Source organism: Pleurodeles waltl, chromosome 8 (genome assembly GCF_031143425.1).
Source record: "Pleurodeles waltl isolate 20211129_DDA chromosome 8, aPleWal1.hap1.20221129, whole genome shotgun sequence".
NCBI lineage: Eukaryota > Metazoa > Chordata > Amphibia > Caudata > Salamandridae > Pleurodeles > Pleurodeles waltl.
In genome coordinates, this window is record NC_090447.1 from 253063243 (window position 1) to 253075325 (window position 12083).

At 41.5% G+C, this 12083-nt stretch overlaps 1 long non-coding RNA gene across 2 annotated transcripts in view; it reads right to left on the reverse strand.

Moving 5' to 3' along the window:
* LOC138249898 (uncharacterized) overlaps window positions 1-12083 on the reverse strand; it is a 587389-nt gene that overhangs the window by 437016 nt on the left and 138290 nt on the right. The window contains exon 3 of one of the 2 annotated variants that reach the window (XR_011194856.1): window positions 1431-1523. The exons of the other annotated variant lie outside the window; for it this stretch is intronic. This is a non-coding gene — a long non-coding RNA (uncharacterized lncRNA). The remainder of the gene's footprint in view (window positions 1-1430; window positions 1524-12083) is intronic. 2 annotated transcript variants of the gene reach the window in all.

The window sequence follows — 12083 nt, forward strand, 5'->3', positions numbered from 1 at the left end:
GAAGCTGCAGAGAAATCACCAAGACTGCAAACTAGGTGTCCTGTTCCAAAGCCGGCAGCTATTTGGTCGTATTTCCTCAAACTGTTGCTTTAATAGCGAGCGAAACAATCGTTCTTCAAAGCAGCCTTTGTTTTATTTTTATTTTCGGGTTGCCTGTGGTCACTTTTGTGCAGTTGTATTTGGGCAGCGCACCTCTGCACCCTACGCTGAAGGTTTGTGGTTGGAGTTGCTGGTTTGTCAGATTTATTAGCTGCCACAATTAGTCACGTAGTGTAGCAATGAATAATTGTGGCCTGTTGGTTTTGGTCATTCTCTTAAAAATACAATGGCGCTCAACACCGTTAGCTAAGAGTTGTTTCATTGGTTTACATGTGTATGTTTTTTTGTGGTTTCATTACCACTAAACAGAAATCTAGGAACATGTTTTTGAACAAAACCCTGAGGCTGCCCCTTTATTGTATTATACTGTAATTGATTTTGTATTCACGGAGGTCAAAATTTGCTTTTTCATCACCAGGGCCGAATTCCTTAAGTGCATTCTGCAAATTAAATCAGTCTCTTAGTGATAACATGCTTAACCACAGGACCTAAACGTGCCAAGATTTTAAATGTTAGCACCCTCAATAAAAAGCTGCAAGTGCTGTGCGGAAACCAGGGCTGAATCTTTTACACTGCAAGGAAAAGACCATTGTGGTAGTTCACAAGTAAAACATATTTATCATATTTCCCCTGGTAACTCCGTGCACAATATGGTTGAAAAGAAATATCGAAAAAGGGAAATAAAAGCTGCTTGAGAACTCACTTCACCACAGAGGCCTTGCAGTAAATGTAAAAAACAAACACATTATAATATATAAAGTATATGTGCCTAGTGTAATTTGCTAGTACTATTGCTGAGGATGGGGTGAGATAGGGGCATTAGGTGGGCCAGAACACAGCTCCCTTTCCTCAACAACTGTAATAAAAAATCACATTGCAGTCGATAGAATTGCATGGATAGTTTATACTATTGTATTTCTAAATATGTAGAACTTATTTTCTGATTATTGCTTTTTAACAGACGTCGTTGTGCATATCTACTGTTAAAGTGTTGAGTGCCTTGTAAACATTCCCATCCAGTCAGGATCTGACCAAGCTGCAGGGAGGCTTTTCCTGATGGTTCGTCCCACCCACTGCTGCCCCAGGTGATAATAAACGCAAACACCCCACGCAATCATATGCCTCAAGTGCCCAGCATTAAGAAGCATTAGTAGCCCAGAGTAGTAAGGTATACCAATGGCCTTAGGCAGTAAAGAGTCTCAGCGGCTAGGGCAGTAATAAAGATCAATGGCCCCAAGCAGCAACCAGTTTCAATAGCCCCTCAACTAAACAGCATCAAAGTCCCAAAGTAAGAATGGGCATCAATAGCACAAGGCAGCAAGGAGACTCACCTGTTCTAAAAAATGTTGAACATCAATTGCAGTAATGAGCTTCAATGGTAGCTCAGATTTAGACTCGGGTCCATTCCCTTACCAAGTAGGTTTCTACAAAATAAAAGAAAACAATCCCATTGTGATGTTTAACCTCCTCACATGTTAAAATTGTTTTAAAAAGATCTAAGCCACAAAAAGTTTTTTTTTTTTAGAATAAACATCTTTTAATGCTCTGTGGGATAGAAACCCCCACAGAGAATCAGTTATTTACTTTAATTTTGCAGAGGATATTATACCCCTTCAGACTACATTTCAGCCACCCTCTACCATGACTAGGAGGGTTTTAATGCCTTTTGCACCCTCCCCAAAGCAAGTGGAAGGTAGGTTTCACTCCATCATGCATCTTTGACATTGCCCAGTATTCGGGAAAGGGATGTCATCAGTAATTTTACCACCCCCATGGCACCTGAATGATGCCCCTTTATTATGATTGGTATTGTGATCATGATACCAAGGCAGCTGCCACATTCTTTGGTGTCATTTGTGTGGGACTCCGTTTCCTGAAATTCAACAAGTGCCCAAAGGAGGAACCTCAGTGAACAATGGCCTCAGAAGACTGGAGAGATGCTGGAATTAAGCCAACACATGCCAGCCCTTGGGCAAGTACGATGGATATATAATAAGGAAAACTATTTCCTACCTCCCCTCCCCCGACTCCTGAAAGTGCTCATCTTATACCGCTGGTCACTCCAGGGTGCACACTTCTATTCCTGAATGAGAAGTTTAAACCCTATGTCCCAGGGAGGCGGTTACAATGTAATTCTCCAAATCTACTAATGGTCCCAAAATTCAGGTAAATAAGAGTAGGCTATAGATCTTTTGTAGTTCAGGCCCCACAAGCACTGAAAATTTGAATGCTGGCAAACCAAGTCAAATCATGCCCCCTCCGCACGTTAGTCCCTTTTTCTTATTCCTTTTCAAGTAGCCTGTGAAGTACCTCAAACACTGCACATCTCCTTTTGCATTCACGTAAACTGTTGTGCCATTTTTTATTTTTTGGAGGGGGCCCATCTCATATCCTTCCACATCCTGGATTTGTGCGTTTCTACCAACAACTTGTTTAATCCCTCTAAATGTTTTTCTCCTGCAATGCTGGATCTGCAAGTATTTTGGGAGTGAGCATGTCACAATATCTAAAAGTCCTTCATCTGAATCTAAGGTTAACACGCTGCAAAATATTTCTTTTTAAAATTAAAGGTAGGTTATGGGTGTGCAAAATAAACAAAAAACGTCATCCACTAAGTTGGGAAAGTAGGAGGTCTATGCCTTTCATGAATTACAGTGACATTTCCGGATTTCAAACCACAGAATGTCCCAGCCTTGTGGCTGGCTGCCAGCTCGAGTTTACTCACTGCTGCCCACAGCGGATCGACAGAAGGTAAAACTAATGCTATTCTGCAGCCATATACTGGATGTTCTCCTCTGCATCAAGGTCCTTTCAATAAGTACTTCCTGCGGCCAACAATCGCTCGAGTGCACCTGCCGAGCAGCACGGGCTAGCCCCCCACGACCCTGAATGGCAGAGGGTATTTTCTCTTACTTGTGCAGAGGATCTTACTTATCAACTGTCAAAATACCCTCACCAATTCTACACTAGTTGACTTATCTAAATTCTAAAAATGATTACACAAAGTTGAAATGCACTTGTCTTCACAACTATGCATGGTTGTAGTCAGGATCTGTTCCCCGGTAACTCTCCCCGATTCCCTGATTCCCCGGGTGGCCAAAGTATAAGTCTCGGCCCCTTTCACACTGTCCCTGCTACATGCAGCCCGGAAGTAGGCACAGAAAACAGAAGGACAGCTGTGGCAAAAGTCGGCAGGCAGGGCCATCCCCCCCGATCACATGGATCCTACCGAACAGCAGAAAGGGAAAACATGCTTCCTCTTCCAATCCCATTCATTTTTGTTTATCTTCATCTTCCGATTCTCCTCGATTCGGATAATAAAAATGTAACCTTTCAAAGCCACTGAAGCACTTTTTTGTAACACGAACATCTTGAAAACTACTGAACACATGTACCCAAGTCACAAGATAGGTCTACTTAGAGCAAAAGTCTATCTTCTGGCCATGTTTGTAGCAATTCGGTTAAATAATGTTTACCACAGCAGACAGATAAAAAATGTATGCGACTAAAAATGGGTGCAACTGATAATTTTACACCCCTTTAATGATTCTGCGCAAAATATGAAATAATGAATTATAGCTGGACGCTTCAAGGGTCTGTCAAGTTGTATGCAGACTCATAAAACTACACCAAAGGAATTAGCAAATCAAAAAATAAGTTCCAATTGATTTTAGTATGCATTTTATTCAATCTTGTTCCAATGAAATGGGTGCCAGATTGGTACACAGCTGGCATTATGAACTTTCCCAAAAATAACAGCTATAGCTGTAAATGTGCATGCAATAAAGAGTACCTTCAGAGGTTTCAGCTGAGCTGCAGAACAGTCTTGTCTGCATGATTTAACAGAAGGCAGAGTAACTAAAGCATTCCGTTAGCATTCAGGTACTAAATGATTATTGAGGTTCAATTTGATTAATCCGATTAAGGGACCAAGCGCATCTAAGGTAGAAGGCAGTTTTAAAATGTGGAGCTCTACTGGAGACGGCACACTTTGAGGTGGGGATTTTCTTGAATTTGGTGCGATTGAGGCATGAGGAAACCTTACTGTGTAGGTCTTTGCGTCCTCCAACTAAGAACATCTTGCTTGTGAGGCATTTCGGGGTATCCATGAGTAGTAGAAAGTGATATTGATTGTGCTCTATGCCTTACGTGACAGCCATTTTAGTGAATCAATGACTGGCGTGACCGGATTGAATATTTTAGTTCTAAAGATGAGATGGGCAGTGTAGTGCAGAACTGCTTTTACTGAAACAAGCGGAGTCTTGCAGAGGCCTTTGAATAAAGAATTACTGCCTTTGATTCTGGACAAGTACATGGTTTTGCATAACATCTTCAAATCTGATCAGAGAAGGAAAGGTTTGAAGTTACGTAACCATCTGAGGTGGTAGCTGGTGCTCCCTGCAAATGACTTTCTGTGGGTGTCTAAGTTAGGCAATGGGTCGTTAACCAAGTTTTTCTCCAAATAATTATTACAGGTATAATCATATTTTGATCAGGTGTTCCGTCTAGGTGATAAGGAGGTTGTAATTTGCTTGTCTCAAAGAACAGTAAATACCGTTTTCTGGAATTCAAGATTTGGTTTTGTATTTTTCATATAGGTTTGTATTTCAGATAGGCAGGTAGTTAAGATTTGGTAATCTATTTTTAAAACTAACTGTGTTTCAACGGTGTGTTGTTGAAAGAGCACCCAATACTTAAGTAGGAGTTCATCTAGTAGGTCAACCTTAATGTAAAACAGAACAGGGGCAAGTGCACAGTCTTGAAAAAAACACAGGGTGTTATTTTGAGCATTGGAGGACACTCACCAATCGTCAGGTTGGCACATTAGGTGGAATACTGCCCATCATTTTTTGGGATCTCAACTGGCCATGTGGAGATCTCTGTGCCTCCAGAGGAGCCGCTGTCACCGTGTTTACCTCTGAAGACACTAAAGTTTGGTGAATGGCTGTTATGTATCAGGTGGCCGCTGAGCAAACCTTTTTATTTAAAAAAATAAACTGCAAAGTGTGAGTTTGTTCTTGAAAAACAAAACTAATGACATAGACACACTAGGAATGTTCTATCAGGGTGTAAGGGCCATTTTTTTCTGTTGAGGGATGCAAGCAGGAGGAAAAGTACATCAGACCATAAGCTCTTAATAGGGCAAATGTTCTGATGAACCTACTCCAAGGGCCCCAAGTCAGTGTTAGGTTTCAGCTGGCAGAATAATCAGAGGCGCCTTTGGAAACGACAGTCTGCCCAACCCTATGTAGAGCAGGAGGACCATCAATTTGGTAAAAGGGTACTCTGACATGTCAATGGCTTGTGTTGAGTACCCTGTCTACCAAAGTCTAAATCAGGCCATTAGTTATGATTTTGTTAAGGTTGTGTTGAAAGAGGTGGACAGTGTCGGCAGACACATATAGTAGTAAGGTTTCAATGACAAAAAAACTAAAACAAGAATAAATTCCACAGTGGAGCTATCTACACAAGTTTACTTTCCATATATGCTATGCTCTGCTCATGCACACATTACACCATCACCAACACAATGGTTTCTTTACATGTCACAATAATATTGAGGTTTTGTTTATCTCTCCCAGTGACTGTGAACCTCAGGATTAAAAAAGACAAACTTAGAGGATGCTGCTTCTTCAGAGGCTCTAACCCCGTTCCTTTCCAAGCATTCTTCTACCATGCTCTGTGGGGCAGAAGAAGTCCCACAGAGCTTTGTGGCATTTTTCAAACTATAGGAGATGCCAGACCCCCGTACCTTAAATCCTTGTGCATTGTTTAATGATTTTCTTTATTCCAAACACACTCGTGGAACATTGTGGCTAATGTCTATAACAACAACTGCCTTCCCCCACAATACCTGGCAGGTGTAGGAGGTCAAGGGCAACCTGAATGCTTTCCCGGTGTCCCGTAAGAAACAGGCACATAAGAAATTCTACTAGGTCTACTCAGCCTATAGCTGGCAACAATGTGCTTAATAAGATTTGTGCTATAATGATCTGCCATGGCCTCTCACCAGTGATGTGGGAAGGGCAGTGACAGGCAGGGAAATACCTTACATGAATGAGCTACTCTTTTATGGCAATTGGACAAAGGAAATCTCTGGTGAAACAATGTTAAGCCTCAACGTAAATATTCATTCTTTTACAACTGGCATTTACACATAGGCAATATGCTATTGAGAAAGTTCTTTTTTATAGCATTCACCCACGGATTGGCCCATCTCTAAGTGCTTCTACCTTGGGGAGTTCATTTTAGCGGCTTGTGCGTTAAGGGGGGGCTGGATCGTGAGCCCCTTCGAGTTTGCCACTAAGTACAGTAACTCCAGAAAGCGCTTGTGGTTTGGCTAAAATATATTCTTTGTGGTCAGCTGTGTTTAGTGGACAAAACCATACCTCAACCAGTGTGGCCTACTACTGCTTTGCCCAGATGTGCCAAGTTTTATTAGCTTTATGTTCATTCAATCACTATGTCAAGTTGGGCAGCCTTATAATAGTTTCCAATATCCATGAATCCCAGCACTCTGGGTCTTGGGAAAGCTTTCATGTTTATTTTTAAAGAACAGTTCTGAGACCTTCCCCTACCATAAAAAGCCAATCAAACTTTTCAGAATCTGCTGAAGCCATCCTTGTGAACACAAATTGGAAGAGTCTGAACAGTACAAAAAATTTGGGACTATATTCATTGTATTCCCGCTACTCTGCCCATCAAAGGTATGTAAAAGTGTTTCCATTTCCATAGATCCTTCTGGATGGTACTAATTAATGAGGGGATATTGTTTCCCATATAGCCTTAATTAAATACACTTCAGGTATTTTACTGAGCTTTTGATTTTTTTTAAAGGGTGTGAGGGTCTTCAATAAGCTTTCCTCTTGGCTCAGATTGATCGTCAGTAGGATTGATTGTCCGCAGTCACCTTGCATCCAATTTTCTCACAGCCTGCCCCTCCTGAAAGTAGTGACTCCCTTCACATCATCTACAAATAACAATATACGGTGCTATGTGTCTCAACATCCCCTTTATTAATGCAGAAATTGCACAGATAAATGCCAGAGGTTCTATTGCCAAAACAAAGAAGAGTGTAGACATTGAAACCCCTTGCTATTGTTCGGACCATGGCAATAGCACCATGTTAACCAGAACTTTGGATCAGCGGCGTAACAAAACTTGAGAGGGCTTCCCTGCAAAGTACATGGAGGGGCCCTCTACCCCCAGACCCAGTCAGTAGCTCTCAGGCTAAGGGCCAGTGCAGTGCGAGCTGTGCTGAGGGGGTCCCCTTGAGATCAGGAACCCCCTCGCACTGTGGGGCCCGCACTGGCTGCAAGGACTATTGTTACACTACTACTCTGGATTTGGTAACAAGCCACGAGCATTCTTACAAATGTTTTCCTCTACCACCCTCTACATCACTTCCTGCATGAAGGCCCAGCTCACTCAGTCAAAAGCCTTCTCACTATCCAATCTAATTAAACATATAATATTTTCTTCCTATTTGTATGCATCTACAAATACCTTTTCAACAAGGTGAGTAATCCTCTTTCTGTTGTCAAACATCTGGCATTATTTTTGCAAAGGTTTGCATGCCTCCGTTACAAGGCAGCAGTAATAATATTGTTATTACTTTTAAACTGTTAATGTCCTTGACATCTGTTTCCAAGAAATACATAGAAAAAGCACTAGAAGCTTGGCAGGTCAAATCTATTTGCTTTGCTGATGCTTTTCCTACATTACAATTCACGGTTAATGTAAATCCAAAAATACATTTGACAATTCTGTTAAGCTATCTTCTTCTAGACATTTGAGCTAATATTTAAAAGTGCTATTATAGCACTGCATGTTGGACAATCATAGAAGTGCAAAGGGATGTGGCTTACAACTATGCTACACAGGAAAATCAATCAAGTAGTTAGGTCGAAGATACAGTTATGGGCTCCAGGCATCCATTGGTTAATTGCAAATAGCAACCCTGAAAATTTCAGGAATTAGCTAGCCCCATTGTGACACCTTCTGAACTTTTTTGCAAACAAATTACATGTTGTTGTCATGCGTAGTTAATGGTGTAGGTGTGTAGTTGTGTGTGTTGGTTTTTCTAACTGGGCATTTGGTGTCATACATGCCTTCCAAATTTCATAATTACTGAGTCTTTTGCTGATCCACTCACTCACAATTTAAACCAATATGTATTTTTAACAATAATAACTTAAATAAATTTCCTGCACTTACACTAGATGAGAAGAAAGATCTATGAAACCGAATAGTCTGGCATTATTTCAAAGGGGATGGATGTAAAATATAATAATCAGCACAGTAATCTACAAATTCCAATCCAGTATTTAGAGAAAAACATCCTCCAGTGCTGAGAATTTTTCATTTCATCAACAGGTGTATGATTACGTATCTCTAACATGCTTAGCTCCTAGTCTTAATACCAGAATGCAGGATTAGGGAATATTTTGAATACTATTAATCTTAGCAAAACATTTTGTGCTAGAGAAAGAGTAATGAAAAGGAAATATAACTCCTACGCCATATCTCAGGCTCCACTACTTAGATCTGCGCCATCACTTAAATTTGTTAATAAAGGTTGGGAAGAGAGGGCTACCTGTTACATTCATACGGCTACTGGGTTTCAAGGGAAGTGAAGGCATTAGTGGTGGTGCATCCTCCAGCTGGCACTTTGTGTCAACAAGATGGTGCTACAATGTGTAGTATGGAGAGAAGGGGGTAACTTAAATGGAAGGTGGAATGGCAACTATAATGCACAGTTCTTGTGCCAATATTTATGTCCCTGTTCGTTCAACAAAAATTTGCAACAACATTGTCTCCACAACCATAAGCCAACACATATGACATAGCAACTGCTTAAGCATTCTCAAAGGGCACTTTGTTTGCCCATGTTTTAGTTGTAATGGCCATGGGTGTACAGAACTATCACTCAAAGGGATGGGTTTAAATTATCTTTCACGCTAGTAGAACTGAATGAGACATTTTTTACTCAGTTATTGCTTCCTTCTGAACTTCTCTCCTTGTAAATGACATACTTTTAGCACTGATGCCTTTTTCCCCACTCAGAAGAAACAACTGCACTAAGCGAGGCTTGGGACATGAAGCTTAGCTACTGTTGTGTACTTTGTTGCGTTGCAATTTGGTCCAAATATGGCACACAGATCCTGTTCTGCGCGCAACATCAAATATAATACTTTGCTCTTTTAATCTTGTAGCATAAAAGTAAGTGACCACGGATAAACCAAACAAGCAACAGTGTACAAAGTAAATGCAGAAAATACACAAAAGCAGAGGAGCAAAGTGGTCTATCTTCTTAGTCCATCATGATGCAATTCACAACAAAGGTGGCTCTAGGGGATTCCTGACGTCCACCAACCTGCTACAGGCCAAACACACACACTTTTTTTTAATTTACAGGCTAGTCATGTCAACTTGGGTTGCCATCAAGCCTGTGTGAACTGGCCCTTAAAACAGATCATTCTAGTGAATCACAAGGGCCTTTATAGGAATATGTAATATAAAACAACTTAAATGCAGCAGAGATAGGAGTGCAGATAGCAACTGCGGGGCCATTAAGCATTGTAAATGGGAGCATACTATGGAGTCCATACTGAGCATGAAACAGGTACTGGGTCCACCACAGACAGTTAGCCTTACTAAAATCTCTAGTTCTCCAAGTAGGCACAGATGAAGACTCGGGCCTAGTGGAAGGGAAGTAGGAAAGGGCAGGTCTGCAATTCTGTAATAAAAGTTAAACTCAAGAAACTATAAGTATATATAAAGTACAAATTGTACATCACAGAAAGTACACTACACAGTATCCTATGCAATAGCATAAAACAATTTGGAAGTGAGCCAAGCAATCCTGGCTCTACATACTATAAACGGTACATAGTCATTAGATGATCCTGACAAATGACAGAATCCTGGCAGAATTCAGCAACAGAAAGCACAATACCACAACAATTAAGTTATGGTAACCTTAGGGAAACCTTTGAAATGGTTAAGCAGTGTTTGCAAGCCGTAGATTATTGTAAATAATAGCTGGAGATTAGAGCGCAACACAGAGGAATGGAGGATTCACAGTTTCCCTGCCATAATGGATACTTTGTTATGAATATGCTAACTTTTTGTTTGCACATCCAGTGCTAGGAAACACGTGAAAACATGGCAAGAACAAAATGAAAGTAATGGCAAATGATTGGCAATGTAACTGGTGATGTGCAAAAGACAACAATAGTGTACTGAAGTTCATAAAAGGGATCAATTGGCTCCAGTAGTATAATTTTACCACCCAAGCTTATGCCTAGAGGTGTTGGTCACCCAAAATGGGGCTATCTCACTACGTGAGGGCCCCAGTGATCCTGTGTAAGTGGCTCCACACTTGCTGAAACCAGCTATGATCATCACTGGGGTCAGACCATGGCTGAACCACATAAGTGGATTAAAGTCCCAATGACAAAAAAGGTTTGTTTCATGCTACACTTGTGACTTTCATTTTAATCCACCAATCTAGCAAGACAACCAAGTCCTGGACAACTGTAACATGCACAGTCAATGAATAATTAAAGGTGGTGCAGACAGAGTGCGCTCTAAAAATCAGTCATAGCTCAGCGCATCTGCACTTGAATCAGTCAGTTTCAGACACATTCATCCTGCAGTCAGTTCAAATCAGTATGGGCCTCATTACGGTCTGACCGTCAGCAAAGCAATAGTCCTACCGATTTGGTGGCAGTCTGACCGCCACATTATGAGCATGGCGGTTGCGCCACGGTCGGACCACCAGCACCGCCCTGGGGATTACGTCCCCCCTCTCTACCAGATTTTACATGGTGGCTGCACCACCATGTAAAAGCTGGCGGAGATGGGGTGCAGGAAGCCCCATGGACTTGCAGACAGTGAAAAGCGCAACGGTTCCTGTTGCATTTTACGCACCTCAATATTGCTGTTGGTTCAATTATGAGCCAGTGTCAATGTTGTGGGCTGTTCCCTGCTGGGTCATCAGGCGGCTCACCCGCAAACCCAGCGGGGAACTCGTAATGGGGCCAGCGGAAAGGCGGCCACACTGGCAGCAACCTTTTCCACCCGCCACACCAGTTCTCAAACATGGAACCAAGTGTCAGCAGTGTTTGCAAATCACTTCTTATGTGCATGTTACAAAGATTGCGATCAGTCACTACAAAGGTTACATACACATGTTTGTGAACCTTTTCAATCGTAAAAAATAAATACACGCCGCTAGGCTTGCAGAGAGATGTTAAATGAGGGATCTGCGAAACATCTGCTCTGCAGTTTGTGGGGTCCAACAAACTCTGCCAAAAGAGCAAAAAGCCAAGGAAACCTTACAATAACAGCTCAAAAAGATACTGAAATGGCACAGTTACCGGTGTGGTTCTGTACCTTTGTACATTAACACATACCAGAAGAACATTTTAAAATTTTAGCTTGTAAGCGCATTCCATCATCAAAGTCTCAGAAGACCAGGCTTGCAATTTTACAGGCTTATTAAAATAAGCATAGCAGCTCGCAAACGCTGCTTTTCCGAAGTGTTGGTATCTATGTGGCTTTTAACCACACCCACTTCACACCCATCATTTTTACTCGTTCGTGGGCTTGCCTTTGAAAAATCCTTTGATGACGTTGGTAAATGGTTTGTTTGTTCCGCCTTGGGGCTTTTTTGTTATCGCCTTGGGGACGACCCTCTTACATGGATAATTGCCCGACTGCCGATATGTTTGACTGCAAGCAAACTTCTTTTTCCTTTTGTTCCCCTCCTTCGCGCTCACGTTCATGGCAGCCATGACGCTTTGAACTGACTTGCTTATGCCAACTGTTTTACTTTTCATTTTCAGTTTATATGGCAAGAAAAGTCCAGTTAGGAATGTACACCGCTAATAGCTCTAACTCAAGCAAACACGAGACCCACTGCATTACAAATGCTTGTTTATTTTGAAGCTTTCCAAATGTCTACTAGTACCTACCCA